Source organism: Protopterus annectens, chromosome 14.part0 (genome assembly GCF_019279795.1).
Source record: "Protopterus annectens isolate FY-2018-M chromosome 14.part0, PAN1.0, whole genome shotgun sequence".
In the NCBI taxonomy this organism is placed as follows: domain Eukaryota; kingdom Metazoa; phylum Chordata; order Ceratodontiformes; family Protopteridae; genus Protopterus; species Protopterus annectens.
The window spans coordinates 76,678,268-76,688,267 of NC_056748.1; the positions used below are offsets into that span (position 1 = coordinate 76,678,268).

The window sequence follows — 10,000 nt, forward strand, 5'->3', positions numbered from 1 at the left end:
AAGTCACCATTGTATTTAAAACCACTCAAAAAAACGCCCCACTGAAAACAATACAAATTTAAAGAAACATGAATCAAATACAATAAATATGTACAACAGTAAAAAAAAAACAATAATAAAATAATGAATAAATAGTTGTAAATAAGTTGTAAACTACAATTTCCAAGCCCTTCTCCTTAATTCACTAGAAATAGAAATATTGTCATTTAGCTCTGGTGGATATGCAGCCTCATATTTAAGCTGCCATTTCATTTCGTTCCTTAATAATTCATTTTCCCAATCCCTACCACTATCATTCAATAACTGCTGTTCCAAAATTAAAAAACAAAAATCTGCTAAACTTAGAGCAGTATAATGAATGTCGAGCAAGTGCACTGATATTGTCCCTTCTTCTAATACTATAAATATGCTGATATATCCTTTGCTTAAGAGAATTATTGGTTTTACCAATATAAAATACGTTACATGAACAGCACTTGGCTAAATAAATAATTAATGTTAAGTTGTCAATCTCGCCTTCATTCTTGCTTGATGGGTTCGGAGCCGATCCCTCGGCTCCGACTCGGCACTTGCTTTAGCTCGAGAACTCCTTTTACCAGCTCGAGGCAGCCCCATATCCCATGATGCAAGGCAGGAAGTACCCAGATCTCGTTTGCCGCTTGGGAGGTCTTCTCTTTACCAGCTCCTGGTAAGTAATTCACTTTTGTGACATTTAAGCCCCTTTTTAGTTAAAAACTTTTTGTTTTTGATAGTTTAACTTTAAACTTAACTTTTCTGACAGAAATCCCTGTCTCTTTTAATTTTTTTTTTTTTTTTTTTAGTCAGTTAATTTCCCTATCCCATCCCCCCCCCTGTTAGGGTGTGTGTGTTGGTTTATTTTACTAAATACCTTTTTGGTATTAATTTAATTTAATTGGACTGGTGTGTGTGTGTTTTTTGGGCACCATGTCTAAAGAGAGGGTTTCAGGTTTTAAGAAGTGTGACTCGTGCTGTCAGAAGATGTCTCTGACAGACGGTCACACTTCTTGCCTGTACTGTTTAGGCCCTCTTCACCTGCAGGACTCCTGTGCTATTTGTCACTCCTTCAGCCAGAGAGTCCTGCAGGAGAGAAGGAATAAGTTGATTCTTAGGGGTCTTCTTAAGCCGGAGGGCTCTCCGGCTAAGTCGGCCCCACAAAAATCAACAAAATCTGCCAAGACCCAGGCTTCTGTTTCTAAGCCTGTGGCCTCGGCTCCGACTCCTATAGAGTTGAGATCGGCTCCGGCTGGAGCCGATTCTGGATCTACTAAGCCTTCGGCGCCGATGGCTATCGGTGCCGATTCTGCTTTGACCACTGTGGTGTCGGTTCCGACCGGCTCCGACACCCACGGCACGGCATCGGTGTCGGCCCGATCGGGTCCGACACCCATGTGGCACAGGCATCGGTGTCGGCTCCGATCGGCTCCGACACCGTTACTCTGGTGGCTGTATCGGCTCCGGCTGGAGCCGATACATCGAGGCGTTCTGCCGGCTCCGAGAAATCAGTGCCGACAGGATCAGTAATATCGGCTCCGATGACCCATTCCAGGAAGAGGTCGAGGTCTCCTTCCTTGGAGCCCATACTTTCGCCGGCCTCCCTCTTCTATCGGAGCGGAGCCATCGGAGCCGATCTTCAAGGTCATCCAGGTTGTCAGACCATGACCTAGAGAGAGTGGTCAGTAGATTGCTCAAGTCACAGGTACTGGCCCAAATGCTACACAGTCCGTCTCAGCAGACGACTGTTGGTCCACACCCCGTTACAGTTCCTCCTCCAACTCTACCCCAGATTTTGGAGTTGGAGTCTTCGGGCATGGTTACTGCTACGGCTGGAGGACGGATACCCCCTTCTGTTCCTTCAGCCCCTACTCTTATCTCCTCTTCCTTAGAGGGATTCAGTGGTCGGGCTTCCATGGTCTCCTCCGAGGGGGTGAGTGGCATCGGACCCTTGTCCGAACCCGCTCTTCCCCTTGGAGCCTCGGCCTTGGTAAGCTCGGCTCCGACATCGGCCTCCGAGACTTCTCTTTCGGTGGCCCCTGGAGTTCCTAGCTCTTTGGAGCGGGGTCTCTCGGACCTGCCTGGGAGGGGAGCATTCGAGGTGATGAAGAGTGTACTGGCCACTGGTATCAGTCAGCAGTCTCTTCCCGTAGCTCCTCCCTCTATTGTACCTGTTGACATCTCTGCCACTTCTCTTGCTACAGGACCCAGAGATCCTCCGCCTCAGGTTTCCCCATTGGGAATTTCCCCCTCTTCCGAGGATTCTCCTGATGTTTCGGGAGATCCTCCTAGGAAGAGGACTTGTAAGAGGAAGCATGTAGACTCCCCTGAGTCTGTCACTTCGGATACTGACTTTGATGAGTCAGAGGGATCCCCTAGATCCCCCTCTGAGGATGTCTCCTTCTCAGACATCCTAGAACTTCTAAAACAGAGGGGAAACTGGCCCACCAACAATCCCTCTGAGGATGAGTCAGTATACCTAGAGGCGTTTGGATCTCGGCCCTCCACCTCCTGGGTGTCTCCGCCTTTTGACCCCCTTATGCAGGTTATAGCACGAAAGGCGTGGACAGCTCCTGACTCTGTAGAGCCAGTCCCTAGGAGGCCTTCTAAATTTATAACTGCCCCTACTGACAAACAATTCCTTACAAAGGGTGTCCCCGCTGATGCCATGGTGGTGGCTGCGGCCACCAAAAAGGAACTTGCAGATCCTTCCGTGCCCGTCCATCCTCCTAATAAGGACTCTAGGACCATGGATAGGTACGGCAAGCGGATGTTTTCCTCAGCAACCTTTGCTATGCGTTCGCTGAATTATCTTTGTCACTTCACCAGACTCCAGAGAGATATCCTGAAGGAGCTGGGAGAAGTAGTTCAGGATCCTACAGCTGCAGGGGCCCAAGAAAAGATTGCTTCGCAGCTAGGAACCCTCAATTCCATTGCTAACTCCTCCATGCGGCTAATATCTTATGCTGCGGATGGAGCGAGTAGAGCCGCAGGCACAGGTGTGGCTCTTAGACGCCAAGCCTGGATGCGGCTATGTGATTTTGCGGATCCCTTTAAGGCGTCCTTCACAAATTCTCCCTTTGATGGGTCAGCTTTGTTTGGCCCTCAGGTGAAGGAAACCTTGACCAGGTGTGAGCAGGACGGCAAGACTCTTTCTGCTGTTGGAGTCCGTTTTTCCACCCCTTCTAGGCCTTATCCCAAAGGACAGAAGGGTGGGAAGATGTGGTTCCAGAAATCTCAAGGAGTCACGCCGGATTCACGTGGTCAGTTGACCCCTAAAGGCAGAGGGGGGAACAACATCAGCCGCCTCGGTAGAGGCAGGGGGGGCCAAGAATCAGGGCAACAGGGAGTCTCTTCCTGAGAAGCCTTTTCAGCATCCCTGAGGTGTTGCCCGGCTGTCCCTCCTTGGAGGCAGACGGGAAGATTATCACTGTACCCAGAAGCCTGGCATTCCCTCACTCAAGACAGATGGGTACAGTCGATCATATCCAAGGGTTACATAATTCCTTTCGAGGAAAGTCCCTTCCCCTCAAGTTCCCTTCCAGATGTACCACCCGGTCTAAGGGACATTGCAGAGTTAGAGATCGCAAAACTACTGCAAAAAAGAGCCATTCAGCCAGTTACAGTAGACCATTCAGAGCCCGGAATCTACTCAAGGTTCCTTTTGGTCCCCATAAAGACGGGAGACTGGAGACCAATATTGGATCTCAGCAGACTCAACAAGTCTGTCAGGAAGACAAGATTCCGAATGGTCACTCTTCAGTCAATTCTACCCTTCTTACAGAAGGACAACTGGATGTGCTCAATAGATCTTCAGGATGCGTACTATCACATCAAAATTCACAGACGCTCCAGGAGATTTCTCCGCTCGGCTGGGGTCCAGTCATTTCCAGTTCAGAGCCCTGCCCTTTGGTCTCACTACAGCCCCCAGAGTGTTCACCAAATGCATGGCAGTGGTCACGGCTCACCTGAGACGACAAGGTTTCCAGGGGTTTCCGAATCTGGACGACTGGCTCCTGTCAGCCACCACCAGGCATCAGCTTATACAAGCCAGGGATTACACAATAGACCTTTGTTCTCATCTGGGCATCTCAGTCAACTACGAAAAGTCATCCTTATCGCCCTGCCAGTCTATTACCTTCATAGGCGCAAACTTAAACACTGTTCGGATGTCAGCTACCCTTACAGAACAAAGAGTTTCAGACATTCAGACTCATGTCAGGATCATTCTGGCCAGCAAGAAGGTACAGGCCAGAATGGTTCTAAAGGTGTTAGGTCTTATGGCTGCGGCCATCACTCTTCTTCCCCTGGCTCGATTCTACATGCGCCTCCTTCAGTGGATGCTGTTCACACAGTGGTCATACCAGCAACTCCCAATGCGTCACCAGATTCTGGTGACACAAACATGCAAAGAACATCTTGCTTGGTGGATCACATCATCTCAGGTTCACCAAGGCAGGTGCTTTGTACCTCCGTCCCCGATAGCCACTGTCACCACGGATGCCTCCCTGATCGGGTGGGGGGGTCATTATCAGGGCAGGATGGTTCATGGGACGTGGCAACCTTTCGAGTACCATCTGCACATAAATGTCCTGGAGATGAGAGCAGTGCTTTTAACGTTGCAAGCCCTGAACGACTTTCTTCCCGTAGGGACAATTGCAGTCCACACAGACAACATGTCTGTAGTTTGGTATATCAACAAACAGGGCGGAACCAAGTCCTACCCCTTGTGTCGAGAAGCGCCAGACTATGGCAATGGGCGATCTCCTCTCATCGGTTTCTGGTAGCAACGCATATCCCTGGGAAAACCAACATTATAGCGGACAGATTGAGCAGAGCTATTCTCATGCCTCACGAGTGGTCTCTCAAACAATCCATAGCGGAAGAGATTTTTCTGGAATGGGGTCGCCATGTTGCGATCTTTTGCTACTCCCCAAAACAGCAAATGTCCAGACTTCTTCAGCCTCTTCCTCTATCAGGCCATCCCCAGAGACGCTCTGACCCAGGATTGGCCCCAGGGACTTCTTTATGCCTTCCTCCTTTTCCTCTGATCCCTCAGGTGATCCAGAAAGCTACCGTTTTGAGAGCCAAATTGATTCTCATTGCCCCTTACTGGCCTCGACAAGTTTGGTTCCCGTTCCTCCATCATCACCTTTTGGTGCAGCCGTGGCATCTGGACCCAGTGCCAGATCTACTGATTCACCAATCCGGTCAGCTGCACCGGTCAATCCCTTCTCTCAACCTCACAGCATGGTTGCTCCACTTCCTTCCTTAGCCAGGCTTCCTTTGATCTCTAACCCAGTTAGAGATATCATAGTAGCTTCACTAAAATCCTCTACCAGGAGGATTTACACAAGCAAATGGAAACGTTTCTCTTATTGGGCTAAGGCCCGAAATATTGATCCTTTTACTGCCCCTGTTCAGGCAGTTCTGGACTTCTTAGCAGAGATTTTTTCATGCAGGCTCCTCTTCTTCAACAGTCAGAGTTCAGTTGGCTGCTATTTCCAATTTTCATGTCGGCATAGCAGATCATAATATTATGTCCCATAGGCTCTGCAGGGCCTTCTTGAAAGGAATTTTCCTACTAAAGCCCCCAATCAGGAATCCTCCTCCTCAGTGGGATCTAAATTTAGTGCTGACATCCTTGATTCTTCCCCCCTTCGAGCCAGCTGTTTCTTGTTCCCTGAAATATCTTTCTTGGAAAACGTTATTCCTAGTGGCTATTACATCTGCCAGGAGGGTGTCTGAACTTCATGCTCTTTCAGTTCGACCCCCCTATTTGATTTTTCACAAAGACAGAGTATCCTTGAGAACTAATCCATCCTTTTTACCCAAGGTCGCTTCAAAAAACAATCTGAATCAATCCATTGATCTCCCGTATTTTTCCTAACTATTCAGATAGAGCTGAACAAAAGCTACATTATCTTGACGCCCACCGTCAGCTCAGATATTATTTGGACAGAACAAAAATTTAGAAAATCTGATCAACTTTTTGTTTCCTATGGATAATAAAAAAGGCCTACCTGTTTCTAAAGTGACTTTGTCCAGATGGCTTTCTTCGGTCATCACTGAAATGTATACGATCAGGGGAAAACAGCTGTGCTCAAAACCTAAAGCACATTCAACTAGGAGTTTAGCTACTTCTACAGCTTTTCAAGCTAGACTGCCTTTGGCCACTATTTGTGCAGCGCCACTTGGGCCACTCCTCACACTTTTGTTTCCCATTACAAATTGGACTTGGCCTCCAGGGACAGAGCCAGTTTTGGCTCTACAGTCCTCAAGAGTTTGTTCCATTGAGCCACCCAGGATAGAGGTGCTAGGGACTCGGTCCCATCAAGCAAGAATGAAGGCGAGATTGACAACTTAACATTAAGAAGTTATGTACCTACCATAACGCTCCATGTTAGTTGTCTTCTCTCGCCTTCTTTCATGACCCTCCCTCCTTCCCCTGGCCTGGACAGACCTTGTATAAGAAACTATTATGCTAAAGACCATTCAGACCTGGTCCTTTTTCCATCTGTAAGTTTCTTCTTCCTTTGGGAAGTATTTTATGCTTGGTGTTATTGCCCTTTTGTCAACAAACGAGATCTGGGTACTTCCTGCCTTGCATCATGGGATATGGGGCTGCCTCGAGCTGGTAAAAGGAGTTCTCGAGCTAAAGCAGTGCAGTCGGAGCCGAGGGATCGGCTCCGAACCCATCAAGCAAGAAAGAAGGCGAGAGAAGACAACTAACATGGAACGTTATGGTAGGTACATAACTTCTTATTTTGGTGTTACAATTTACAAAAGTGCCCCTATGCCAGGTATTAATCTTAGTAAGTACCTTTCTTTACATTAATATATGTGCAATATGAACAGTGTTTGCAACTTCTAGTTGTAGGGACCCCATATGTACATCCATTATGTTCCAACATCACTTCAAAATTGCTCCTGTTTTTATATGTAAAAGTGGGTCTGGAAACAAATAAATGACAAGTATCACTACCAGCTTGTAGTAAAGACCAATTATTAGAAATAATCTTTTCAAAGCGTCTGGCTTCTATATTGTAATGCATAACCATGTTGTTAACCTTAAATGATTCAGATACCTTACCACTTTCCAAGCTATTTAAATTAGTTTGGTACCCAAGTCCAAACTTAATAATGGGAGCATATTTATTCTGTCTACCCATACACATTTCATTGCAAATAGAATCCAAAAGATCCGCTGGGTACCCTCTCTCCTACATATATCCTTCACTAAATCAAATTCCCTAAGACAATCCTTGTTGTCTGATGTCAGTCTAGAAACGCAGATCATTTGGCTGCTCATAATGCCTTTTTTCTCATGCATAGGATGACAACTAGTAAAATGTAAATTGGCATTGCAATGTGTAGGCTTTGTATAAATTCTAGTGTTTAAGGTACCATCAATTTGTTTTAAAAAATTAATATCAAGATAATTAATACTATCTCTATCTGCCACATAAGAAAATCTGAAAAAATCAGTGCTCTCCTGAATAAAAATAATAAACATGTCCAGTTCATCCTGTGTCCCTGTCCAAATAAAAAACAAATCATCTAAATATCTATAATATGTCAAACAGTGTTTAAAAAGCATCAACTTAAACAATATATGCACTTCCCACCACAACATAACAGCATTAGCAAAGAGTGGGGCACATGAAGCACCCATGGCCACACCCTTGCACTGCCTATAATATTCTCCTTCAAAGTATAAAAAAATATTGTTCAACACTAACTCCATAAAGGAGACCAACACCTCTTGATCAGAAATACTTAGTCCACTATAACATAACAGATTGTCCTTGAACCATTCCAGTCCGAGTTCTTGTGGTATAACTGTGTATAAACTATATACATTGCATGTAACAAATAAAGCCTCTTGAGGAACAATAACCACTTGTAATTTATTTAACAAGTCCCATGAATCTTTCAATATGTGTGTATTAGACTTGAAAAAAAATTTCAATTTGCCATCAATATACTGCCAGAGGTTCAGTAATAGAACCTTTGGATGACACAACTAGACGTAAGGGCGGGTCTTGGCTATTGGAATGAATTTGGGGTATACCAGCAATTTTTGAAATAACTGGTTTCTCAACATATAAATATTCATAAAGAGGTATAGTAATAACATCAAATAAAAAGAAGTTCATCCAAAACCACCTTGACAGATCTATACGCCAGGTGAATTTCATTCAAAGACAATTGATTACAAACCTCCTCATCATTTAACAACCTCAACATATGCCCACTATAATCATGTGTTTCCATTATAACCAACCCACTCCCCTTATCCAGTTTCATGTAACTTAAATTAGCATTTTGTTTTAACTCGTTTAATAAATGAAATTCATTTAATGACAAATTGTAATATCTAGTTGTATTCATGTTCAATAATGCCTTTATTTCACGTTCACATTGTCTTTCAAAAACATTAATTAAAGGATGTTGTGGTGGGTTATAAGTACCACTACGTTTAAATTCATAACTAGATGCAGTAGTTTGCATATTTTCATTAAACATCACACTAAAATTCATTTTTCTACAAAACAATCATAAGTCCAACAAAATGTCCTCTGCCCGGGTTTTGGTTGCAGGAATAAAATTAAACCCTTTTAACAGCAATTTGTGATGATCCGGCCCGATGTCCAGTGAAGAAAAATTGTAAATAGTAAAATTAAAAAAGGAAGTGATGTTAACAGTACCTACTTGAATATCCAATGATGGGGTAGACATATCTAATTTCGCCTCGTCGGATAACGATTGTTGTAGTAATCATTCTTGTACCCATTCTCCTTGTTGTTGCTGCTGTTGTATTGATATCGCCCTGCTAGTCTCTCAGACCGTCGTGGGGCTTATGGCTCTAAAGGGAACTTCCCTCGTCAAACATCATTGTCCTCATCCCCATTAATCACACCATTGTCTTTACTATGTGTTTGTTGTATTTTAGGGGGTGGGTACACATTTTTCCTTTTATAATCTTCGTCATCTCTCATCACTTTCTTATCTTTCCTTGTCTTTACATTAATTAAATTATATTCCACAGTCTCAAAAATATGATTGAAGTTAGATTTGTAATCAGGGAACTCAACATCCACAGTAACAGAGTTCACTAATTTATCAATATTTTGCTTAAGCTCAGCCATTCTTCTAACATTGTCCTTACTTATATATATATATATATATATATATATACACATATATATGTATATATATATATATATATATATATATATATATATATATATATATATATATATATATATATATATAGATATACACATATAACATACCTAACACACTAGTAATAGGTGGCTCAATAGTCAGGCACACTGACGCCTCACTCACTAGGCTGGACAAGGAGAAGGTTACTGTTAGCTGCCTATCGGGAGCCAGAATCCACCACATAACACAAGCATTCAGGTCACAAGTACAAATATGACTCTGTCATTGTTCATGTTGGTGTGAATGACCCGAAATGTACCTCCCTGGACTACATGAAAAGAGTCATGGAAGAGCTCTCTGATCATGTAGCCCAGGCGGGTATGACCCTGACCCTGAGTAGCATCCTGCCCTCACCAAGAATGATACCTCAGTATAAAGAAAAAATGATCAATTTCAACAATTGGCTAAGCTTCTGGTGTCATTCAAAGGGGATCCAGTGCCTGTCAGCCTGGGATGACATGCTCGACAAGTTGCGTTGCTTCGCAAGAGACGGCTTGCTCCTGTCAACCCTTGGCTTTCGAATTCTGGCCAAGGCTCTTGCTGCCCTCATAGTGCCTTTTTTAGGCAAGGCTCAAAATTCAAACCCACCGCCGTAAACAGTACAAGTAAAAAAATGAGGGTTATGCAACTCAATGCCAGGAGTTTAAATCTCAAAATGCATGCGCTCGAAGCACTCCTAAGTATGGAGAATGTTGACATCTGTGCAGTAACTAAAACCTGGTTCAAGGCTCCAGAGAGCACTCCTGCACTACTGGGC

The 10,000-nt window shown here is 44.2% G+C and overlaps 1 protein-coding gene across 1 annotated transcript in view; it reads left to right on the plus strand.

The window, feature by feature from the left end:
* The window catches only part of LOC122788627 (calcium-activated potassium channel subunit alpha-1-like), a 1,046,967-nt gene that overhangs the window by 162,539 nt on the left and 874,428 nt on the right, over positions 1–10,000 (plus strand). The gene's annotated exons all lie outside the window — the stretch shown is intronic.